Source organism: Aquarana catesbeiana, linkage group LG03 (assembly GCF_042186555.1).
Source record: "Aquarana catesbeiana isolate 2022-GZ linkage group LG03, ASM4218655v1, whole genome shotgun sequence".
Taxonomy (NCBI): Eukaryota; Metazoa; Chordata; class Amphibia; order Anura; family Ranidae; genus Aquarana; species Aquarana catesbeiana.
Window position 1 is genome coordinate 167,052,641 of NC_133326.1, and position 25,623 is coordinate 167,078,263.

The window sequence follows — 25,623 nt, forward strand, 5'->3', positions numbered from 1 at the left end:
ACTTCATTTTCTCGACTCGTCGTAGTGTACGTCACCGCGTTCTTGACGGTCGAAAGTTCCGAGAACTTTTTTGTGACCGTATGTATGGAAGGCAAGCTTGAGCGGAATTCCGTTGGAAAAACCATCCAAGGTTTTCCTGCCGGAAATTCCAATCGTGTGTACGCGGCATAAGTAGAACCAGTGAATAGCAGTGTCCAATGTTCAAGAAAGAGGGTCTATGGCTCAAATAGCCAATACCTAATAATAAACAAAAGGAAAGGGGAGAAAAGCAGAAAGGCAATGTAATATTGCTAGAAAAATATTAAGTGTAGGCAAAGTTAAATGGATTCCAATACACTTTTGATGGAAGGTAGTCTATCACAGCAATATGAGCCAACAAGCGTCACTGTTATGCCACGTACACGCGGTCGGAACTTCCGACAACAAATGTTCAATGTGAGCTCTTTGTCGGAAAATCCGACCATGTGACCGTGTATGCTCCATCGGACATTTGCTGTCGGAATTTCTGACAACAAATGTTTGAGAGTTGGTTCTCAAATTTTCCGACAATGAGCGTGTGTACACAATTCCGACGCACAAAATTCCATGCATGCTCAGAATCAAGCGGAAGAGCCGCACTGGCTATTGAACTTAATTTTTCTCAGCTCGTCGTACGTCTTGTACGTCACCGCGTTCTTGACATTCGGAATTTCCGACATTTGTGTGACCGTGTGTATGCAAGACAAGTTTGAGCCAACATTCGTCGGAAAAAAATCCACGGTTTTGTTCTTGGAATGTCCGATCGTGTGTACGCGGCATTAGTAGAACCAGTGAGTAGCACTGTCCAATGATCAAGAAAGAGGGTCTATGGCTCAAATAGCCATTACCTAATAATAAAACAAAAGGAAAGGGGAGAAAAGCAGGAAGGCAATGTAATATTGCTAGAAAAATTATAAGTGTAGGCAAAGTTGAATGGATGCCTATAAGGCAGCCATGAATAGCCTGCAAACCTTACCTTTAGTGGACAGTGCAAGTATAAAATGGTAGAGAGGCAAAGCCGTGAGTACTTTCCTGGAGAGAGAGTGTGGCCTAACTAATCAGCCTGAGGGCAGCCCTATATGAATGTGTCCTGGCCGGAAATACATCACCTCAAACGGAAGTGATGATGTCCGGCCTGGCTACGGGCTGCTGCACATGCGCCACAAGACGCCGCAGACACAGCTGCAAGCAGCCAATGAAGCGGCAGCAGAGGCGGAGCTGGAGGGAGGCGAAAGCCATTCCATGACCCCGACCGGAAATGCATCACTCCAAGCCGAAGGGACGATGGTCGGGCAAACCACAAGCCACCGCTCACGTGGCAGATGACGCTGCTGACGCGGTAGCAAGCGGCCCATGACACGATGACCAGGCGGGCCAAAAGGAAGGCAAGGCCAACCAACAGCCCCACCAATCGCCGCACACCCGGTCAACAAAAATGATAGGGTGAGCAGCGCTGTGTGGCCACACAGGAAAGGGCAGAGTCTCTAAAATCCCACAGGGTCAAGAGGACAAGCGTAAATCAACCAGGCATGAAGAAAATTACATCAATATACAAAACATAGTATAAAAACTATTAAAGATGTAACACATTTTACATGCATATTTAAATAAAAAATGAAGCATAAATCCATAACCCTAAAAAGCAGTTTGAAGCTTATTGTACATTAACCTAGGTCAGGTAGGGAAGTCTCTCAATTTGTAGGTTTTTAGAAACAAAGAAATAAACCAATGCATCAAGTGTAAAGCAGAGGGCAGGGCAACAGACTCCAGTTAAAGATAAAAGTACCAAACAGATTTTTTTTTGATCTAATAGACAGTAGTCATAATAAAAGACTTTGGTACCAAAAATGGAGCCAACAGGCGAGGCCACAATACATATACCAAAACAAAGCAAACTAGACACAGCGATAGTCTAAAGAAAAGGCTTGTAATGCCCCGTACACACGAGCAGAATTTCCGTCGGAAAAATCTTGGATGGTTTTTCTGACGGAATTCCGTTCAAGCTTGGATTGCATACACACGGTCACACAAAAGTTCTCTGAACTTTCAACCGTCAAGAACGCGGTGACGTACAACACTACGACGAGCCGAGAAAATGAAGCTCATTGCTTCCGAGCATGCGTCGAATTGTTTCTGAACATGTGTGTTTTTTGCGTGTCAGAATTGCATACAGACAAACAGAATTTCTGTCAAGAGAACCAGCTCTCAATCTTTTGCTTGCGGAAATTCAGACAGAAAAAGTTGGATGGAGCATACACACGGTCGGCATATCTGACCAAAAGCTCCCATCACACTTTTTTGACAGAAATTCCGACCGTGTGTATGCGGCATAAGATTGCGTTTTGTTTAATCCAGGGGGGTAGATAGGGTTTAGTTGTTCAATCCAGAGGACTCTGAAAACCTACAAATTGAGAGACTTCTATACCTGACCTAGGTTAATGTACAATAAGCTTCAAACTGCTTTTTAGGGTTATGGATTTATGGCAGCCCATAGCCAGGCCGGACATCGTCACTTCTGTTTGAGGTGACGTATTTCCGGCCAGGACACATTCATATAGGGCTGCCCTCAGGCTGATTAGTTAGGCCACGCTCTCTCTCCAGGAAAGTACACACGGCTTTGCCTCTCTACCATTTTTTACTTGCACTGTCCACTAAAGGTAAGGTTTGCAGGTTATTCATGGCTGCCTTATTGGCATCCATTCATCTTTGCCTACACCTATTATTTTTCTAGCAATATTACATTACCTTCCTGCTTTTCTCCCCTTTCCTTTTGTTTTATTATTCGGTATTGGCTATTTGAGCCATAGACCCTCTTTCTTGATCATTGGACAGTGCTACTCACTGGTTCTACTAATGCCGCATACAGACGATCGGACATTCCGACAACAAAAACGTGGATTTTTTTCCGACGGATGTTGGCTCAAACTTGTCTTGCATACACACGATCACACAAATTCCGAGCATGCGTGGAATTTTGTGCGTCGGAATTGTGTACACATGCTCGGAATTTCCGACAAGTTTTGTTGTCGGAAAATTTGAGAACCAGCTCTCAAACATTTGTTGTTGGAAATTCCAACAGCAAATGTGCGATGGAGCATACACACGGTCGGATTTTTCCGACAAAAAGCTCACATCGAACTTTTGTTGTTGGAAGTTCCGTCCGTGTGTACGTGGCATAACAGTGATGCTTATTGGCTCATATTGCTGCGATAGACTACCTTCTATCAAAAGTGTATACTTTTTTTTACATTTCCTGGACAGTATGGTTACCAGCTGTCTATAGTGTTAGATATAGGCCTGTTTTAGCCATTCGGTAAGCCCTCCTTGTGCTATATTTTTCATATACTAGCTTCTGTATGTATGTTTACAGCGCACGGCCAGCTATAGGCTATATGTAATGCCTAACCGTGTTCTGTCTATACATACTGACATTATGGCCTTGTCTGGCATTTATACACACAGTTTTTGTTATTGCACTTTTCTTTATTATTTATAGATCTCGTTACTTGAATACTTGGGACAATTTGTTTGACTTACATTTACCACAGTTTCTATGTGTTATCTAGAAACCTTTTTATTATGTAAGTATTTACTTTTGTGTAATACACGTGATACCTGATTTGCCATATACACATTGTTTAGCTTATCTGTACATTAGATCTTTTGATATATATGGATGTGCCCCCATGGGAGGGTTTTGTTTCCTGCCCCCTAGTGGTCTCCGGCCTTGAGCTTTTTCTCTGCTGGACCTTATCAAAATGACTATTTCATTACTTATATTGTTCTTGTTTTATGTATTAAATATTATGATATACTTATTCAACGTTTTTCTACATATCTATTAGATCTGCTAGTTCCTGAAGAAGTGCAAATGTGCGCGTAACATGTAGAACGAATCCTCTGTGTGACCTCATATTGTGATGCAACTACACGCACCTTATTCCTATTGGATGCTGCTACTGGTTATCTTTAATATTGCACTGATCTGGATTAGAATGTATAATTTGGAGGTGTTATTTGAGTCCATGGGGTCATAGAACATTATAATGTTGTCTTTTTTAAATAATATATGTTTGTAAATCATGATTTTAACTCGATCTGCTAGCTCCTGAAGAAGTGCAAATGTGCGCGTAACATGTAGAACAAATCCTCTGTGTGACCTCATATTGTGACTCAACTGCTACTGGTTATCTTTAATATTGCACTGATCTGGATTAGAATGTACAATTTGGAGGTGTTATTTGAGTCCTTGGGGTCACAGAACATTATAATGTTCTCTTTTTTTAAATAAAATATATATTTGTAAACCATGATTTTAACTCTATCCAATTAAAAACTTCAATTTATTTTAATCAATTTTATCTGCCTAATGTTATTTAAAAAAATAGAAAAAAGGAAAACTTGGCAACCAGTCTCCGGTGTATGCAGGCACCTGAACACACTGATTGTGGCTCAATAATGCAGGGGTAGGCAACCTTAAAGAGGTGGAAATCTACCTGAACAACATGCGAGAAGTCAAAGATCACCGGGCACAGTGTCGCCTCCTCACATATAATTTAAACCTCTAATTGCTGCACTACCGTGTCGCAATCGCGTGCATTGCACAGCAATCATGAGTTTAAATCAGGTGATGAGGAGACAACTTATCACCTCCTCACCATCTATCAAACACACTTGGATCTTTTTTCAGAGGAGCAGCAGTGTCTGCTGCACTTGTGAATGAGCTCTTAGTTGCATTCGGCAGTGGCAACCTTAGGGCTCCTTCACATGTAAAGTTGCGGTTGAGTTGTGCTTTTACCACCTCCATCCCTACTTCCTTTAGTTGCGGAGGCAGCAGCCAAAAGGTGCACACATGCCGCAACAAAAATTAAACCCCCTGTTGCTTTTAGTGAGTGCTACCGCCTGCCAATCGGGACTCATTCAAGTAAATGGGGCCACTCTGCAAGCGTCCCACAACTGCATGCTTCTGCATGTTCCAAGGGGTTAAAGGAGGTGGGGTGAGAAAGCAACACAAGTCTGCCTGCTTTAACCCCTGGTTTGCTGTACTGCACAAGGTTGCAGGTCACTTACAGTGTGGCCTCATTCACTTGAATGGGTCATGCTTGACAGGTGCTACACCCACCAACCATGAGAGGGCATATAACTCCTGCTGCGACATGTGTACACCCCTGGCCAATGCAGCTAAAGGGGGTGCGATTGGATTGGGGCTGGTACAGTGCCTTGAAAAAAGTATTCATACCCCTTGAAATTTTCCACATGTCATGTTACAACCAAAAACGTAAATGTATTTTATTGGGATTTTATGTGATAGACCAACACAAAGTGGAAAATGATAAATGGTTTTCATGGGGGTTTTTTTTACAAATAAATATGTGAAAAGTGTGGGGTGCATTTGTATTCAGCCCCCCTCAGTCAATACTTTGTAGAACCACCTTTCACTGCAATTACAGCTGCAAGTCTTTTTGGGGATGTCTCTGCCAGCTTTGCCAATCTAGAGAGTGACATTTTTGCCCATTCTTCTTTGCAAAATATCTCATGCTCTGTCAGATTGGATGGAGAGCATCTGTGAACAGCAAGTCTTACCATAGATTTTCAATTGGATTTAGGTCTGGACTTTGACTGCGCTATTCTAACACATTAATATGCTTTGATCTAAACCATTCCATTGTAGCTTCGGCTGTATGTTTTGGGTCGTTGTCCTGCTGGAAGGTGAACCTCTGCCCCAGTCTCAAGCCTTTTGTAGACTCCAACAGGTTTTCTTCTAAGATTGCCCTGTATTTGGCTCCATCCATCTTCCCATCAACTCTGACCAGCTTCCCTGTCCCTGTTAAAGAAAAGCATCCCCACAACATGATGCTGCCACCACCATGTTTCACGGTGGGGATGGTGTGTTCAGGTGATGTGTAGTGTTGGTTTTCCGCTACACGCAGCGTTTTGCTTTTAGACCAAAAAGTAAAGTTTTGGCCTCATCTGAACAGAGCACCTTCTTCCACATGTTTGCTGTGTCCCCCACATGGCTTCTTGCAAACTGGAAATGGGACTTCTTATGGCTTTCTTTCAACAATGGCTTTCTTCTTGCCACACTTCCATAAAGGCCAGATTTGTGAAGTGCACGACTAATAGTTGTCCTGTGGACAGATTCTCCCACCTGAGCTGTGGATCTCTGCAGCTCCTCCAGAGTTACCATGAGCCTCTTGGCTGCTGCTCTGATTAATGCTCTCATTGCCCGGTCTGCCAATTTAGATGAATGGCCATGTCTTGGTAGGATTACAGTTATGCCATACTCAGACCTATCTGGTGTGTTCCTTGGCCTTCATGATGCTGATTGTTCGCTAAGGATCTCTAACAAACCTCTGAGGGCTTTACAGAACAGCTGTTATTATACTGAGATTAAATTACACACAGGTGGACTCTATTTACTAATTATGTGACTTCTGAAGGCAATTGGTTACACTAGATTTTAGTTAGGGGTGTCAGAGTAAAGGGGGCTGAATACAAATGCACACCACACTGTTCAGATATTTATTTGAAAAAAAAATTGAATACTATTTATCATTTTCCTTCCACTTCACAATTATGTGCCACTTTGTGTTGGTCTACCATATAAAATCCCAATGAAATACATTTACATTTCTGGTTATAACATGACAAAATGTGGAAAATTTCAAGGGGTACGAATACTTTTTAAAAAACACATCTTAACTGTGGGGTTTTACCACCCCACCCCACCAAAAAAATTCAAATGTATATGAACCTTTACTCTTCTGAGCCTCCTATAATGTTGCTTTCACACTGATGCGCTGTGGTTTACCTGCACCTCAGGTGCAGTGCACTGCATATGCATCTTTCCTTGGTTAGTTGCGCTTTGCCATAGATTTCTATTTTATACTGCAGGTGTGGTGCACTTTCTGAAAGGGCACCGAAACTCCTGAATGCTTGCTCCCTACTACAGCTCCAACTTTACAAGGAGTCTCTCTGCATTGCACTCTGTTTGATACTCTAGGGTGGCGGGTCAGCAAGCCCAGATCGAGATCTACCAGTCACCTGGTCGCAATCTACTGGTTGCTGACCCCTGCAATAAAGCATATGTAACACTTTTCTGGTGGTATCGGCTTATCCGAAAGTCCTGCACTTAAAAGTGGACCTTCAGTAATTTTTTCAACTTTCCATCTATTAAGTCTTTTGCCCTTGTTGGTTTAACTTTGGATAGTAAAACATTTTCTTTCTGCCAGTAAATACCTTATACAGCCCACTTCCTGTTTCTTGTCTGATCATTAGCCTAGGCTTATGACATCATGCACAGCTCTCTCTCTCACTCTCCTGAGAGTTTGTCAGGAAGGGAGGGGGATGAGTCATAAGAGGGCCAATGAGAGCTACAGGGCTGCAGTGCTGGAGGTGTGCCTCTGTGTGCATCCAGGAATTGAACAGGCAGCAGCTTTAGTTGCCCACAGTTAATATGGATGCAGTCAGACTTAGTGCAGAGAGATTTCTGCAGCATAGTTTGCAAGTACAGAATCACAGTATATGTAAAATAATATGCAAAGTGGTTGGAGGGAAGCTTGAGAATGGCAAAGATGTTTTTATTACAAATTATGTGAGCAGACTGCAGTTCCTCTTTAGCCACTTGCCTACCGCTGTATTGTAATATGACAGCCGCAGGAACCCTTCGTCCCTCCGGGCGGCCGTCCTCCTTCCAGGCACTGCTGGCGGAGCTCACGTGCGCTTGCCACATCACTGGGGACCCGATGCGCGTACCTGGCGGCTGCGATGTCTGCCAGTACAGTGTCAGTAGTTGCTAGTATGCTGTTGGGAGTACAGTGTCATTGGTTACTAGGATGCTGTTAGGAGCACAGTGTCATTTAATGCTAGGGTGCTGTCCGGAGCACAGGAATATTGGTTGCTAGGGCACTGTGGGGAGCACATTGTCATTGGTTGCTAGGAAGCTGTTGGGAGCACAGTGTCATTGGTTGTTAGGATGCCTTTGGGAGCACAGTGTCATTGGTTGCTAGGATGCCTTTGGGAGCACAGTGTCATTGGTTGCTAGGATGCTGTGGGGAGCACATTGTAATTGGTTGCTAGGATGCTGTGGGGAGCACATTGTAATTGGTTGCTAGGATGCTGTTGGGAGGGCAGTGTCATTGATTGCTAGGTTGCTGTTGGGAGCACAGTGTCATTGATTGCTAGGTTGCTGTTGGGAGCACAGTGTCATTGATTGCTAGTGTCATTGGTTGCTAGTGTCATTGGTTGCTAGGTTGCTGTTGGGAGCACAGTGTCATTGGTTGCTAGGGTGCTGTCTGGAGCAAGGAGATATTGGTTGCTAGGACACTGTAGAGAGCACAGTGTCATTGGTTATTGGGATGCTATTGGGAGCACAGTGTCATTAGTTGCTAGGGTGCTGTCTGGAGCACAGTGTCATTGGTTGCTAGGACACTGTAGAGAGCACAGTGTCATTGGTTATTAGGATGCTGTAGAGAGCACAGTGTCATTGGTTGCCAGGGTGCTGTCTGGAGCACAGAGATATTGGTTGCTAGGACACTGTAGAGAGCACAGTGTCATTGCTTATTAGGATACTGTTGGGAGCACAGTGTCATTGGTTGCTAGGATGCTGTGGGGAGCACATTGTAATTGGTTGCTAGGATGCTGTTGGGAGGGCAGTGTCATTGATTGCTAGGATGCTGTTGGGAGCACAGTGTCATTGGTTGCTAGGTTGCTGTTGGGAGCACAGTGTCATTGATTGCTAGGTTGCTGTTGGGAGCACAGTGTCATTGATTGCTAGGATGCTGTTGGGAGCACAGTGTCATTGGTTGCTAGGTTGCTGTTGGGAGCACAGTGTCATTGGTTGCTAGGGTGCTGTCTGGAGCAAGGAGATATTGGTTGCTAGGACACTGTAGAGAGCACAGTGTCATTGGTTATTGGGATGCTATTGGGAGCACAGTGTCATTAGTTGCTAGGGTGCTGTCTGGAGCACAGTGTCATTGGTTGCTAGGACACTGTATAGAGCACAGTGTCATTGGTTATTAGGATGCTGTAGGGAGCACAGTGTCATTGGTTGCTAGGGTACTGTCTGGAGCACAGAGATATTGGTTGCTAGGACACTGTAGAGAGCACAGTGTCATTGGTTATTAGGATACTGTTGGGAGCACAGTGTCATTGGTTGCTAGGTTGCTGTCTGGAGCGCTGTGTCATTGGTTGCTAGGACACTGTAGCGAGCACAGTGTCATTGGTTATTAGGATGCTGTTGAGAGCACAGTGTCATTGGTTGCTAGGGTGCTGTCTGGAGCGCAGTGTCATTGGTTGCTAGGACACTGTAGAGAGTACAGTGTCATTGGTTATTAGGATGCTGTTGGGAGCACAGTGTCATTGGTTGCTAGGTTGCTGTTGGGAGCACAGTGTCATTGGTTATTAGGATGCTGTTGGGAGCACAGTGTCATTGGTTGCTAGGATGCTGTTGGGAGCACAGTGTCATTGGTTGCTAGGATGCTGTTGGGAGCACAGTCATTGGTTGCTAGGGTGCTATCTGAAGCACAGAGATATTGGTTGCTAGGACACTCTAGAGAGCACTGTGTCATTGGTTATTTGGATGCAGTTGAGAGCACAGCATTATTAGTTTCTAGGATGCAACCAATGACGCTATGCAGCCAACAGCAGGGCCGTCTGAATAGCATCAGGGCCACTGGGCAAAGTAATGCTCTGGGGCCCCTACAATTGAGACAGTGCAGGTAAACAGACATAAAGTAGGTAGGAGGCAGACAAGCGGAGCTTCCCCTTTTGGGTGGAGCTTCGCATTAACTACATGAAAAATCATTGTGTACAGCAAAGAAACAGTGGGAAAATACTACATACACAAAGTAACAAAGCTGTCCTGTGCATATAATATATTTGCTAGATTGATGCCTCCCCAGCACTATGGCCCCTCTACACCCCAGATATCCCCCCAGCACTCTGACCCCTCTACACCCCAGATATCCCCCCAGCACTCTGACCCCTCTACACCCCAGATATCCCCCAGCACTCTGACCCCTCTACACCCCAGATATCCCCCAGTACTATGGCCCCTCTACACCCCAGATATCCCCCCAGCACTCTGATCCCTCTACACCCCAGATATCCCCCCAGCACTCTGACCCCTCTACACCCCAGATATCCCCCAGCACTCTGACCCCTCTACACCCCAGATATCCTCCAGTACTATGGCCCCTCTACACCCCAGATATCCCCCCAGCACTCTGACCCCTCTACACCCCAGCTATCACCCAGCACTCTGATCCCTCTACACCCCAGATATCCCCCCAGCACTCTGATCCCTCTACACCCCAGCTATCACCCAGCACTCTGACCCCTCTACACCCTAGGTATCCCCCCAGCACTCTGACCCCTCTACACCCCAGATATCCCCCCAGCACTCTGACCCCTCTACACCCCAGATATCCCCCCAGCACTCTGACCCCTCTACACCCCAGATATCCCCCCAGCACTCTGACTCCTCTACACCCCAGATATCCCCCCAGCACTCTGACCCCTCTACACCCTAGATAACCCCCCCAGCACTGTTACGATATACCATAAGATACCCCTTGTATTGTGACCCCACTACATCCCTGATATCCCCTACACAGTGGCCTCTCTACATCCCTGATACCTCTAGCACTTTAGCATTGCTACCCCTATAAACCCCTATAAACCCCAGATCCCCCCTCAGCATTTCTCCAATGGAGATACAGTGCATGTGAACTTTTGGCTATGTGCCCACCTCCAGCACTGGACTCACCTATACCAATAAAGCAGGCAGAAGGAGGGGCGGAGGAGGGAGCATCCCTCCAGGCATTCCAAGCCCCTCAGTGCAAACAGTGCTGGACAGCTGGGCTCACCATGACACCATCCACAATGCTACCTCCACAGGCGGGCTTTTAGTGCTGCCAACTCTGCAGTAGCTACAACTCCAGCTCCTACCCCGCAGCCTTCGAGTCCAGAGCATTCAAGCTGCATGGGGTGGGGTCAGAGCATCACTGGCGCTCCGGCCCCGCCCCTCCCTGCTGGCTGTGAAATAATAGGTATCATTCTGCACAGCACGGCGCATCGCTGCCAGCCTGCCTCCCCTGTGTATCCATCACTCTCAGTGCCATCATTGGGGCCCCCAATTTTGGGGCAGTGTGGGCTCAAGGACCAGCTGCTTTGGGGAAAGTGCAGGGGCCCCCCATGCAGCTGAGGCCCCTGGGCAGTGCCCAGGTGTGCCCACTCATTAAGACAGCCCTGGCCAACAGCGTCCTAGTAACTACTGATGCAGCGCAGCCTGGGGGCTGAACATCCCTCCATTCCACAAATTCATGCATGTTCCTGGCAGCTACATTATAAACCTGTCCCTAGTTGTGAAATTTGACGCGCTACTTTTTGACTTTCCCTATAAGCATCTACAGCGCTCTGTATAAATCCCAGGGAGGGACTGTACTGTCCTCCACTCTTTAGATCAGATCAGTCGAGTGTTCTGAGTGCAATACTTGAAAGTCACCACTAGATGTCATGCAGCTTCCTTTGCTGTGCTGTGTTCCAGGTTCTGATAAAGGAATGTAATGAGAGCCCGCCCCTCTGATTGCAGGCCCCGCCCTGTCCGTGTGTACTACACACCTCGCCCTGTCCCACCTGCTTCATTCACCTCCCGGATTTGTCATCAGCGGATCCCTCAGTGACCGGCCTGCGATCTACCAGAGGTGAGTGGTGTACTGTGTGTATGAAGTGATCAAAGGTGTGTGCTGGGTCCCATCACACCTGTCCTGATCCTGACATCTGTCCTAGCCGGAGCTGTCACTCTGCATGACAGGAGAGTACAGAGGAACAAGCCAGGAGTCATCCGATCACCAGGCTGGGTGTGATGTGACAGTACAACATCCCAGATGTATATAATTGATGTGTGAGATCAGATCATCAATATTGGGGGAAGGGGGATCTGTCTGGGGATGAAGATTATAATGTTCTCTGTCCATCTGATGACTTTAAAAGAAAAATTCTGTTGCTGTAACCATGAAAGTTTTCATCGTGCATATTAGATCACTGATCATAGACTTTTATTCTAATGGAAAGCACCTTCCAATGTCCTGATCAATATAATCAATATAATATGAATGATGTGCCATGCTATGATATAATGCTATATACCATCTGATAGACCTACCTGTAGCTTCCTGCTGATTATTTTCAATTTCTGATGTTTATAAACAGCACTCCGTGGAATTCAGTATGGTAGTGTGACAAGTGGCAGACCTTACGTCAGATTCCTATAGGTAAGGTGTGTACGGATCAGCACGGTGACAGGCATTTCTCCTGGGGAGTGACAACCTTTTACAGGTAGAGAAGCTGTTTATAGAAGTTAGGAGAGTATGGGCTCACGTATGATGGGACAAATCACCCTTACGCAGCAAGGAAGCAGCGGATTTGTGCGTCAAGGATCGTGGGGGGGGTGGCGAGTAGCCTGATGAATTCAATGACAGGGGCATGTAATCGCACAGCGAGCAGTTGGGGACAAATGAACAGATCCAAGAGAGGCCATTTGTCCCTAAAACGCATGTAATCGCTCCATATGGGGCCGCAGTGCCTGTCTTTGGCTGAGCGTCCGCAGGTGATCACAAATCCGTTGCTTATTTCCAGTGTACAGGCAGGATCGCCCATGTATAGGAATCCTTAGGAAAACATATTAGATATCAGTTCTAGAGGAACCTCAAGACAAAAATTGTCACCAAAAATGTGACGCTCAACAAAATCAACAATTTTCTACAATGTAGAAGAGGTTTGATTTCACTCCACTTTGCTTATCACCCACGGACAGAGCCGGTACAAGGATGGGGGGGGGGGGCGGAAGGGGCGGATGCCCTGGGTGGTACAATTTATTGGGGGTGGGGGGGGGGCGCAGTGAAGTGTCCTTCTAAAACAGCGTCACTAGTTTGCTGGGACCGCGGGTTTCCCCAGCAACCAGTGACGCTGCGTGCGTGCGTGCGCCCGCCCCCTGCTCCTCACCGCAGGTCTCGGAGTTGAGAGAACACCAGCTCGCACTCACGGGCCGCGAGTAGGGGCGTGACGTCACGTGCGTACCCTGCCCCCCTGCTACTCACGGTTCCCGTGTCCTGGCTATCCGTATCTCGCAGCTTCCGCCCCTTCGGTATTTCAGTTGTGCCCTCCTGCATTCAAGGTATGTGGGCCACATGTTAACTAGTGATCACTAATGGGCATATTTTTATTGTGCACACTGCTGGGCATATTTTGTTAAAGGTCACACTGATGAGCACCTTTTTTATGTTAAGGGCCGGGGCACTCTGATGGACAAATTTTATTTTAAGGGGCACGCTGAGGGGTATATTTTTAATGTGCACACTGATGGGCATATTTTCTTAAGGGGCACACTGATGGACACATTTTGTTGTTCCCATCAGTGTGCCCCTTAACATAAAATGTGCCCATCAGCGTGCACATTAAAAATATACCCATCAGCATGCCCCTTAATATAAAAGGTGCCCATCAGCGTGACCCTTATTTTATGTTAAGGGGCACATTTTATGTTAAGGGACTCTGACAATTTGCCCATCAGAGTGTCCTTTAATATAATAATAAATATATTCTTGTTTTGAAACGACATTGATTCTTTCTTAAAAATGGGGGGGGCGCAGTTTTCCATCTTCGCCCTGGGCACCAAATGGCCTTGTCTCAGCACTGCCCACGGAGGTGTATTTTTTTTTAAGAATGTGTTCCAAAAACATTATCATACAGTAAAAATGTTGCAAATATTTGAATTTGTTGCATGTTTTAGTACCAACAATGAAAATGTTGCTGGGGCAAGGCATCCAACCATAGAAATGTGTCACTAAGGCCATTTTGAATCCCCCCTCTGTATTACTGGCCTCCACTGGGTCCTCCCTTCATTTAATATATGTATGAACTACAAGTGGTGCAGGGTGCGTAATATTTCACACAGGTGCAGTAACATTTATCAAAGTCGATAACTTTTGGCAACTTTCCTACATTTAACAGGGAAGAATTAATCTCCATCAAAGGGGTTGTAAACCCTCGTATTTTTTCACCTTAATGCATCCTATGCATTTATGCATGTATATTGTAAGGATTTTAACAGACTTTGTTGCAGATTCCTACCTTTTTGTTATTCTGAAGCAATAATTGTTTGTCTGTGTCTACCTGCTAAGTGAATCTGTATAGGAGGGATCTTATAATTAACATCTGCTGCACCTGCAGGGCTCTGAGGAAAGTAGCAGGCTCTGCATCCCTTTTAGATGTGATTTCCATTTTGGAGTATCTCACCAAAAATGAAGTTTTTGTTGCAGGGGATGGTAAAAATCTGACTTGTATCTTAGTTCAGACTTCTGGGAAAATCAGTGAGCCAATCACATGAGCAAGAAATTACATTTCTGGGGGGCCATCTGTTCCCCATCTGTGTACATTGCATTACAATTTACAGAAAATTACATTAATAACATTCAATTACAATATGACTTGTGCTGCAGTTGTATACGCTAAATTTTTCTTATTTTTTTTTCCAATGGAAGTAGAGTTACCCTTTAAATCTAATTTTTATACAGATTTCAAAAAGTTAAATGCAGTTAGGTAGTAAATGTTAAATGTTTTTTTGGTGCCAAAAATGTAAATGCTAAAAAATAACTTGGTTTTAGCTATCTGGTATTACAGAACTGGATGAACAAAAATATATGCTCTTGGCCAGGTTCAATGGCTCCCATGTATGCATTTCAAGTATTAGCTGTTTGCTGGAGTTCAGTTTTATGCTCATTTTTGTTTTTTTGCTCATTCTTGATAATCTGTTTAATACTAGGAAAGTGTATCTATTGAGTTGCTGTTTATTAAGTTCATTAAAAGTTGGGCCTGATAGTGGTAGGGTTTCCATTTTTGTGACTACTAAATGCATAAAATCAGTCAATTGTTAATTATGCTTGGGCTGTAGGAACACTGATCATAGTTATATTTAAGTGCTTAGTAGCAAGATATAAGGCACGATCTTCAATTTGTTGTTGAGTTGGTCTTAATATGACTTGGTAAGCCAGAGCAGATTTGTGGGATCATGTATGTCTCTACAGTGAGGTCTGTAAATTCAGAAGATGAACTGGCCCAGAGGCTCCAGCCTGGTGGGATGATGATAATGAAAAGCAATGCAATATACTTTTCATAGACAAGCTTGGTTCATGTATGGGGAAAGATCAAAATACGGACAGTTCTCTGCACTTCAAGCTGGCCCTACATATAGCAAATTTCAGCCGGTTCCTAAGGAACCAACTGAAATTCACTCAGTGGGTGGCCCTGTTGGCATCCTCCCACCCCCATATCCCTCGGCTGAAAAATCTAAGGAGCAGAGCGCAAAATTGTCGGCTGAAGAGCATTTGCATCCAATCCAATACAACAGCTGCAGCAGGAGATTTTCTTTCATCCATGTTGTGCAGCTATGTGTGAATGGCCAGCCTGTTTCATGACTTGATCACAATTTGATGTCTGATAAATAATGATACAAATATAATTGTTAGACATGGGGATCATTTTAGTTGCCCTCCATTTGGACCATTTTTTTTGGTTATTGCAGTTAAACCAATGCAGCCTTTCTCAACCTTATTGTCATGAAGAATTCCTTGAAATAATTTTTAGGTCTTGGGAAAGCCCTGCTAAGAATCATTAAATCTACAGCTTATGTTGCCTTTGCATGATCGTTAAGCTGTAGAATATTTTAAAGTGGTTCTAAAGGCTCAAGGTTTTTTACCTTCATGCATTCTTTGCATGAAGGTAACAAACCTGTGTACAGCAGCCCCCCTCAGCCCCCCTAATACTTATCTGAGCCCCATCCCAATCCAGTGATGTGCATGAGAGCTTTTGCTCTGCGGGGACTCTTCCTCCTCATTGGCTGAGACAGCAGCAGGAGCCATTGGCTCCCGTTGCTGTCAGTAATAGCCAGTGAGCCAATGAGGAGAGAGAGGGGACAGGGCCAGGCTGCGACTCTGTGTGTAAATGGACACACAGAGCCGCAGCTTGGGAACAAGCCTGCTTGGGTGCCCCCATTGCAAGCTGCTTGCTCTGGGGGCAGGAGGGAGGGGCCAAGAGCACTGGCGAGGGATCCGAGAAGGGGAGGATCAGGGCAAAAACACTACACAGAGCAAGTGAGTATGACATGTTTGTTATTAAAAAAAAAAAAGCCTTTACTATCACTTTAAATGAAAAAAATAAAAAATAATGTGGTGCTTCTAGACTATTTGGCACACAGGATAGATCATTTTTAACACTGTCAACAGTATTTCACAACTTTTTTTTTTTTTTTTTTTTTTTTACATTAGTGATTTGGAAATTAAATGAATCTGGTATGATGAAAAGAATTGCAGGCAGTGAAAATTGTGGTGTCCCCCAACATTGGTGGTCAGTGTAGGAATGATACCTTACTATAGTAGTCTTAATAGCTGGTCATTGTAAGTGGAAGATCAGTTCACCACTGTCCTCTGCTCAAGAAGCCCCTAATAACCACAGCAGGAAACCTATGGTTCCACAAAACCCACGTAGAGCAGCCTTTCACAGCCTTTCTTTGAGCCTTTCTCAACCAGGGTTTCTTTGAACCCTGGTGTTCCTTCTGAGGTTTCTGGGGGTGAGGGATATTAACTAATTGAGCTCCCACTTACACTGGCCACCAATCCTTAGGGGTACTACCACACTGACCACTAATATAAGAGGACATGACATTGGATATATTTGAAGATTATTATAAAAAATGATTTTGTTGTATAAAACACAGAGAGATGGCAAAAATGACCTGCCCTAGGTGTCAAAAATGTTAGTTATGCCTCATTCTTTTATTTCAAACATTCTACAGCAATTATAATCAGAAGATTTAGGCTCAATCATTTTTTAGAAGGGGTTTCTGAGACCTGAAATGGTTCCTCCAAGATAAAAAAAGGTTGGGAAAGACTGGTGTAGACAAATTATGTAATTAGTTGTTAGTCCTCAAACATGCCTTATGCACGTGGAGGTTTCTGAATGGTGTACGTCTTGTCTGCCCTCCTCACCATTGCTCTTTCTGAGACTTGGACTTACTTAGTGTCGTGTCACTCACCTGTGACATACTACAGGAGTAGATAGAATGCAAGTCTAATAAAATCACAGGACAATGTATATTGCTGAGGCACTTTGTTATGTACTCATCTTTACTGACTGGCATTATAGAAATAGTTTTCTTCTGTGCCTCATCCTTGTGTAATCTCACATATCTACCTTTATTTGAAACGTTATTTTGAGCTTATCACAAAGGCATTTCCTCCATGCATAGTCTGCATTCCATTCTCTGCAAGAGTATATTTTCTTTAAACAATAGTTTTTATGAAGGGTTTTACATGTTTACATACAACCATACTTAGAAAAAAGAGGTAGAATGAAACGGGGTGCCTCGATAAGCAGTGGCCCTGCTATCTAAAAATTCTAAAGCATTTCGCCTTAGCTCTTAGTTGTGGGCAAACTTCTTGTAATGTATATAATCACCATGAGTTTACCTATCTACCAGGGTAAAAGATTACACACACGTCTTTATACATTAATATGTATCCTCATCTGCGCAGGCTCGGCAACAATGTTAGCTACTTTACTATTCTGAGGGACAGTATTCAGTATTCAGTATTCTGAGGGACACCAATGAAAATGGGGCCAGACCAGGCACCGCCAGCCATGGTTCCCATAATTTGTAAAATTTATTCGGTGTGCTCCTATTTCGGTAGACTTGTTGTTCTTTCAGCAGGGTGTCATTTACCTGAGTACGCCATTCCTCAAACGATGGTGGACACGGCGATAACCATTTCATAGCGATAAGTTTACGCGCTATGAACAATAGTCTGTTAATGGGTGTTACTATCTCCAGCGCATATGCCCCCTCATCTGCGCTTCCCAACAAGGATACTTTGGGATTTAGGGTAACGTGAGTGGAATAAGCCCCATTAATGGAATTCATAAGCTCATGCCAGTATCTGACCAGCTTGGGACACTTCCATAGCATGTGAAGCAGATCCGCGGGAGACTGTTGGCAACGAGGGCACTACGGAGTGTCCCTTCTGCCCCATTTAAACAGCTTCTCTGGAGTCCTGTAGGTTCTGTGGATGATGAACAATTGAGTCAGACGCTGCGCAGATGACAAGGATACAGAAGGCACTCCCTCTAGAATGGTTTGCCGATCATCATCTGATATATCGCCTAGGTCTTTTCCCCCATCCTTGTCTGCCTGAGCATTTGGAAGTATCTTGGATCTTGACCATCAATTGGCCATACAAAAAGGAAATAAGACCTTTCTTCTCAGAAACTTTGGCCAAAGAGGTTAGAAATGGCATATGACTGACATCTAATTTGACACTTCTACCCTGAGCCTGCAATGCATGATGTATTTGTAGATATTTAAAGAAATCGTGGTGGTGGGGGGGGGGGGGGGGGTGGTGGACCTCCTTAAGGTCCTGAAAGGATCTCAGTATATTATGAGTGTAAAGTTGTGCTACATATTGAATCCCCTGGGAGCTCCATCAGTCAAACCCCTCCAACTTACAAATCTCTGCATATTGCTTGTTCCCCCACAGTGGTGTATATTCAGAGGCCCATTCATATTTCATTATACGTTTCATTTCTTGCCAAACTTTATCCATAAGTGTTAGGGTGGGGCCATTATGACAATGAGCAAAAGCTCCCGATTCTAATTGCGCCAATAGATGATAACAGGATTCGTGGCTTAGCAGTAAGGCCCGTATAGGATCCACCCAAATCATTTCTCCCCAACCAGCGAAATGCTGTAATTGTGAAGTCATGAAGTACAGTCTCGACCGAGGCACCGCCAATCCTCCCCCCTCCTTGGTTAGCTGGAGAGTAGAGAGTTTGATCCCAGGATTCCTACCTTTCCATAGTAGTATGCAGAATAGCGCTTCCATTTGCTTAAACCATTTTAGGGGAATCCATATGGGTGAATTGTGAATACAGTAGTTGAGGGGCCCAAATCATTTTTATGAGGTTTGTGTGACCAACTACGCATAAGGGCAGCTTTGTCCACACAGTACTTTTAAGCTTGAATTCATGGAGGATGGGAGATAGATTGTGCTGCAAATAGTCCTCTACCTTGGGACGTATCCAAATGCCAAGATATTTAAAGGAGGACACAACTTTTTGGTGCTGCAGGGCCGCTGATGACCCGCTCTGTGAGGCGGTAATGACGATCAAGATTCGTCCCGGTATGCGCCTTTATCTCTGTTATTTGCTGATCTGAGAGAATACGTCTTATCACATGCTCAGCCTAGGCACGCCGCCCTCTGCAAGAGTATCTTAGTTCAAAATTATTTAAAGGAGCAGCAAACCTAAATGGGTTTCTATACGAAGCCAATAAATACAGAAAATTGTACATAAACCTGTGCAGACGCAATAATTCTGGTAAAATGTGAATCTCCTTGGTTTTTTATAGCTTATTAAAGAAAAAAAAAAAAAAAGTTTACTTGTGTACGTGGGCAGTTTAGTTATGGTTATTTACCTAGATTTGTGTCTGTTTAGTAAAAAAGGATATACTTTCACTGCAAATACTAGAATTGGACTAGCTTAGGTTATTCTTCATTACTGTACTTACAATTAGGGCTATTTTTGTGATCTAGGCGCTTAGTTCTTGTTTCCAAAAAGTTTTTGTTCATAGCTGAATATTTATTCATGCTGAAAATATTACTAATCAGATAAAGCGGATCTAAACCCATTCACTACAATCTAATAAAGCTTTAACATGTTAGGATGAGATGAGCTTTGTTTTAATTCCAAGTTTTTTTGCTCTTTTAAAACTGCAGCTTTAATTAAAACAATACCCGGTCATCCTGCCATTAAAGTGACCCCGTCACCATAGCAGAGATTGCCAAAGAAAGCTTACCTGTAAAACAAAATGTAAATACTCACCTTTCCTGCTACCCACCCCACCAAATACCATTCCATTATATAGTAATCGTCCCCTGAAGTGTACCGGAGATTAGACACCTCCCTCCCACTCGATTTTCCTTGTTCAAAAAAAACAAAAATTGAACAGCACTTGCATCCAATCCAACAGCCACAGCAGGAGATTTTTCCATCCACGTTGTGCAGCATGGAAACATCTACACTATATTGCCAAAAGTATTGTTGCTAAAAGTAGGCCCACCCTTTGCAGCTATAACAGCTTCAACTTTTCTGGGAAAGCTGTCCTCAAGGTTTAGGAGTGTGTCTATGGGAATGTTTGACCATTCTTCTAGAAGCGCATTTGTGAGGTCAGGCACTGATGTTGGATGAGAAGGCCTGGCTCGCAGTCTCCGCTCTAATTCATCCCAAAGATGTTCTATTGGGTTGAGGTCAGGACTCTGTGCAGGCCAGTCAAGTTCCTCCACCCCAAACTCGCTCATCCATGTCTTTATGCACCTTTCTTTGTACACTGGTCCAAATCATTTGGTGGAGGGGAGATTATGGTATGAGGTTGTTTTTCAGGGCTTGGGCTTAGCCCCTTAGTTCTAACGTTGTGGGAACAGTTTGGGGATGACCCCTTCCTGTTCCAACATGACTGCGCACCAGTGCACAAAGCAAGGTCCATAAAGACATAGATGAGCGAGTTTGGGGTGGAGGAACTTGACTGGCCTGCACAGAGCCCTGACCTCAACCCGATAGAACACCTTTGGAATGAATTAGAGCAGAGACTGCAAGCCGGGCCTTCTCATCCAACATCAATGCCTGACTTCACAAATGCTCCTCTGGAAGAATGGTCAAACATTCCCATAGACACACTCCTAAACCTTGTGGACAGCCTTCCCAGAAGAGTTGAAGCTGTTAAAGCTGCAAAGGGTGGGCCAACTCAATATTGAACCCTACAGACTAAGACTGGGGTGCCTTTTAAAGTTCTTGCGCGTGTAAAGGCAGGTGTCCCAATACTTTTATTAATATAGTGTATATAATTCAGCTGCCTGTACCTCAGGATCTACTGGTCATATTGACATGCAATTTTCATTAACAGTAGACACTGCATTTGTATGTTTTCATCCTATGTTTAACTTGAATTACCCAAGTTTCTGACAGGTTTACTTTATTTTTGTTCAAATCAATTTTAGTAAGGGTTTTACATTTGTATACAGAAAACAATGGCTATGCATTGGTCAGATACTGCTTATCATAACAAGTTACAGAATGAAGAGGTAAGCTACACTTGGAAATGGTTAGTTAGGCCAGCATGCTGTACAACAGTGAGAACCAATATAAGCCCAACAAGCTTAAAGGAATTGTAAAGTCAGAAGGTTTTTTATCTTAATGCATTCTATGCATTAAATAAAAAACCTTTGTGTGTAGCAGCCTCCCCAGCTCCCCCCTAATTACTTACCTGTGCCCCATCTCTTTCCAGCGATGTCCACAAATGTCTAAGCTGTCTGGGACACTGGCTGAGACACAGCAGCGGTGCCATTGGCTTCCGTGGCTGTCAATCAAAGTCAGTCAGCCAATCAGGGCAGAGAGGGGGCGGGGCTGGGTCGTGCTCTGTGTCTGAATGGACACACAAAGCTGGGACTCGGCTCCAGTGCCCCCATAGGAAGCTGCTGGCTATGGGGCCATTCGATAGGAGGGAGAGGCCAGGAGCAGCAAAGAGGGACCTGAGAAGAGGAGGATCCAGGCTGCTCTGTGCAAAACCAACTGTACAGAGGAGGTAAGTATAACATGTTTGTTATTTTTATATATATTTTTTTAAAACAATACTTTACAATCACTTTAACCAAACTCAACTTTAAAGTTTACCTGGGGGAAGACAGAGCAAAACACGCAGCAGAAAAGGGTAACTGAATGAGGTAAAAGAGGGCTTTATTAATACAGGATAAGGTGGGAGCCTGTAACCTCCAGACTTTGGGCAACGACAGAGTGATCGGCACTTTTATTTTATTTTTTTATACTCTTTATTTAACAATTTTACATACAGATAGGAATGCTGCAAATGTAGTTACAGAATTCAACAAAAGCCTTTCCTTTCCTCTCTATAGAATGTAAAAAACGCCTTCAGGAATGAAACATAGATAAAGAGTTATGAGCTTTCGACACGAATATAATACAAAAAACAAACTCAACTTGAAACCAAACAGATAGGACCATATGGACAAAAGAGAGAGAAAGGGAAATAGGCAAGAAAAAGGGTTGGAATAAAACGGGGAGGGGGAATAGGGAAGGGAGAGGGAAAGAAAAATCTCACTCCCCTGAGTGCATGATCGACTCATATTCCCTTGAGCAGGTAAAGAGGGTCCAATAGAACCACCTATGGCTGACCCTCTCCTTGCCCTGAATTGAACCAATGATGCTTTCCATTGAGTGAATTTCAGCAATTTTATTAAACCACAAAGAGAGCAAAGGGGAGGTCTCCTACATTCAGAGTAGCAGTATACAGGCTCAAGCAGCATTCAACGTGTGGTCCATCCTAGAGTTTTTATGTCGTCAGAGTGGTGCAGTAAGTACCTGGCCAGGTCTACCCCTAAGTCAAAATCAGTCAGGTGTTTGATAGTAAGTCAGGTGTTTGATAGTCTCCCTGACTTGAGACAAATAGTTGGCTAGCTTTTCACAGGACCAAAAAACATGGAGGGGAGTGCCCTCCTCCACCTTGCAGCGCCAGCACATGTTTGTCACTTCAGGGTTATATCACAATCTATATCACAATCTTATATTGAAGATTTAAAATGTATCCAGCCAACCCAGATGGGGTAGAAAGTCTTCTAACTGTATTTGAATCTTCAAATGCACAAAACGTATTAACTCTGAGCAGACGTTCTTGCATTGGGAGGGGGAGGGGAGTTCATTTTCTCCAGTATTTTGGAATCAGGATGTCAATGTCTTGTATCCGTAATTGGTAGGGAACTATCATGTAAAAAAAAATCACCCATGGGTCAGATAGAAGCTGAACTGATGTGATTCTACTTATAAAATGCAGAACGTCTTTTCAGCGTTATAAAATGTGGGGACAAAACCACCAGAGGTGTGATCTAGTCCCATTTCTTTTACTAGAAGAAGAAGCATCACAATTCCGTATACTTACTGGAGTTCTGTGCTGTTTGGCTGAAAGTTTAAAATTACTTCCTGTAGTAGCAATAGAGGAACCTCAGAAAGTAATATTCCTAGCTCACTTATCCTCAGCAGGTTTGCTCTATCTTGCATAATATTACTTTATGTGAACTTGATTTTCTTTAACCTGTAAGCTACAGCAGTAACCTTCCTTTGTTGTGCTGGTAACCATTGACCTTTTTTAGGTCTTTTGTGAGGTTCTGCTGTTGGGTTGAACTGCGTTGTGTGAAGTGATTAGTTTAAGTATGGAGAGAGAAACATGTCTTGGTTTCCTCAATTATACGTTTATTAAACTGCTTGGAGTTCTCCTTCAAGCTGCTGACCGTGATTGGAAATGCAGTGGCTTAACAAACATTGGGTGTCTCGACAGAGAGAAAAGTGAACTCTTGGTATTGGGAAAAGAGTGATGTGGCGTGACAGAATATACAAATTCAAGAAACACCTGTTGATTGGAATGGAAGGTTGTGTACATATGAGTGTATACCCAACTTCCTAAAAAGGTCGTAAACTCTCTATGCATAGTCCTGCATGGTTGCATCGTCTTGTTTGAATTACTTGTCTCCAAGACTTTTTAAACCAGTGAAGACAAGAGTGTTTGTTTAGTTCATTCTGTAGGAATCTGAGGCTGTACTTGAAAATCCAGTGTGACCAGTTGGAGAAGTGGGTTCAGATATGTAGATATGTACTAAGAGCTTACTCACTGATGACTAAAACCAGATGTTGTCTAATTGAAACTTTACCTGATGTGTAATGGTTAGTAATTAGACATTTGTACTGTGACCAGCATTATATTGGCCACATTACGGAGGATACACTACTCGCAAAGATACAGCCTACAAAAGAATGAATGCAATTGAAAACCAATACTGTTGTCTACATACCTCAATTTAACCCCAAAATAAATTTGAAACATAAGAAGTTTACTGATATTGATAGCGTGCCAAAATAAGAAACTATGAAGTGGAAATGGCCGTTGGGAGTGTTTTCATGTCTAAAAGGAAACATCTTAGAAATTCTACAACCAAGAAAATCTATTTACTGAAAATATGTGACAGGGTTCACCTGCTTGTCATCTCTAGGTATTGAAGTTGATATATCGGTGTTTAGGTGTTTACGTGTTTACTTGAAGGTGATTATCTAGCTTCAACTGGATTCGTAATTCTTTTTTTTTTTCTTTTTTTTTTTTTTTTTGTAAATTACTTTTTTTTTAGTTTTATAAAATACAGAAAACAGCAAGCCACAGATTGTGGAAATCAACTGGCCACAGTAAATTACTGGTGTACAACAAAAGCATAGGAAAAAAAAAAAAAAAATATATATATATATATATATATATATATATATATATATATAAACCTTCCCCAGAACAGAACTTTTGCCTAGACAGATACATTCATTGCATGAACTTCCAGCCGGAGGCAGGCACATGGTGACGCAGAGATATAGCTCTGTGACACTCTGTGCAGTCCTACCGGATAATGCCAGTAATGTGGTTCCCTTGTCCCCCTCCCCCCATCCCTATCAGGAGAGATGAAAATCTAATGCAGAGGAAACAATCCCCCACCCCAAAATGATCAGTACATCAATTGTTGGTCAGTTTTATAATTATCCATTACCCCAGTTACAGTCACCTCCTGGCTTTATATTTCATATCAAGGATCAGTAGCTATTAGCTTCCTGAATTAAATCTGATTTTGTGTCCATAGAAGCCACCCAACCCATGGACGGAATTTTTTTTTTTTTTTTTTTTTTAGCCCAAGCACTGAATAATTGGTAAACTGCCAAAGTTCAAAGGACTACTGCTTTCAGTGACCTGCAATATGAAATAATTTGATGAGTCATGGAGCCTGCCTGAAGGTAAATTTTCATCCTCTGGTTTTTGGTTTGAAAATGAACAATCATTGCTCTGAGCAATATTATCGTTTTTCTTTGAGTTTTTGAACTCACTCTCATGCTATAGAATGGCAAATCCAGTTTGATGGCGCCTGCTTAGACTGTTCATGCCTTCTCATTATGGTATCTGGCATTATACAAATGTTGCTCTGATGCTTCCCATCTGATGTGTGCTGAACCTTTCAGGTTATCACCTGATCTAACATATAACAGAAGAGTACTGTACAGGTGCTAGAAATATCCTTCTAAAAGTTTTTCTTAAAGTGTTACTAAACCCAGGACCCTGCATTCACTATATCTGATCTCTCACAGTACACAGAACATGGAAATGCAATAGTTTTAGTAAATATAAACTGCTAAATACCTTTTCTCTTCAGCAGTTAGCGCAGTCTTGTGACTTTTATCAGTGTCTGGTTAAAGCTTATAGGAGAAGTTTTCATTCTACTCTGAGTGTCCTGTGAGGCTGCAGGACCCCTGACCCTCTGCCTGGACAGTGCTGATTGGCCCTATGCTAATCACATGCACTCTTCCAAGAAAAGAAAAAACTCTCTAGCAATACACACCAAACTGAGCATGTGCAGCTTGCCCCCAAGGCTCTGTACTATCAGGAGATGGTTAGGGGACTGTGGA

General features: G+C 43.5%; 1 protein-coding gene across 3 annotated transcripts in view; it reads left to right on the forward strand.

Annotated features, from left to right (window-relative positions):
* Positions 1-11,603: 11,603 nt before the first annotated feature.
* PROSER2 (proline and serine rich 2) overlaps positions 11,604-25,623 on the forward strand; it is a 55,355-nt gene continuing 41,335 nt past the window's right edge. Inside the window, exons 1-2 of one of the 3 annotated variants that reach the window (XM_073619491.1) lie at positions 11,661-11,723; positions 24,855-24,957. The gene's annotated coding sequence lies outside the window, so the exon portion shown is untranslated. Of the gene's footprint in view, positions 11,724-12,231; positions 12,294-24,854; positions 24,958-25,623 lie in introns of all 3 variants that reach the window. The other 2 variants (XM_073619490.1, XM_073619489.1) reach the window with 2 other exon arrangements.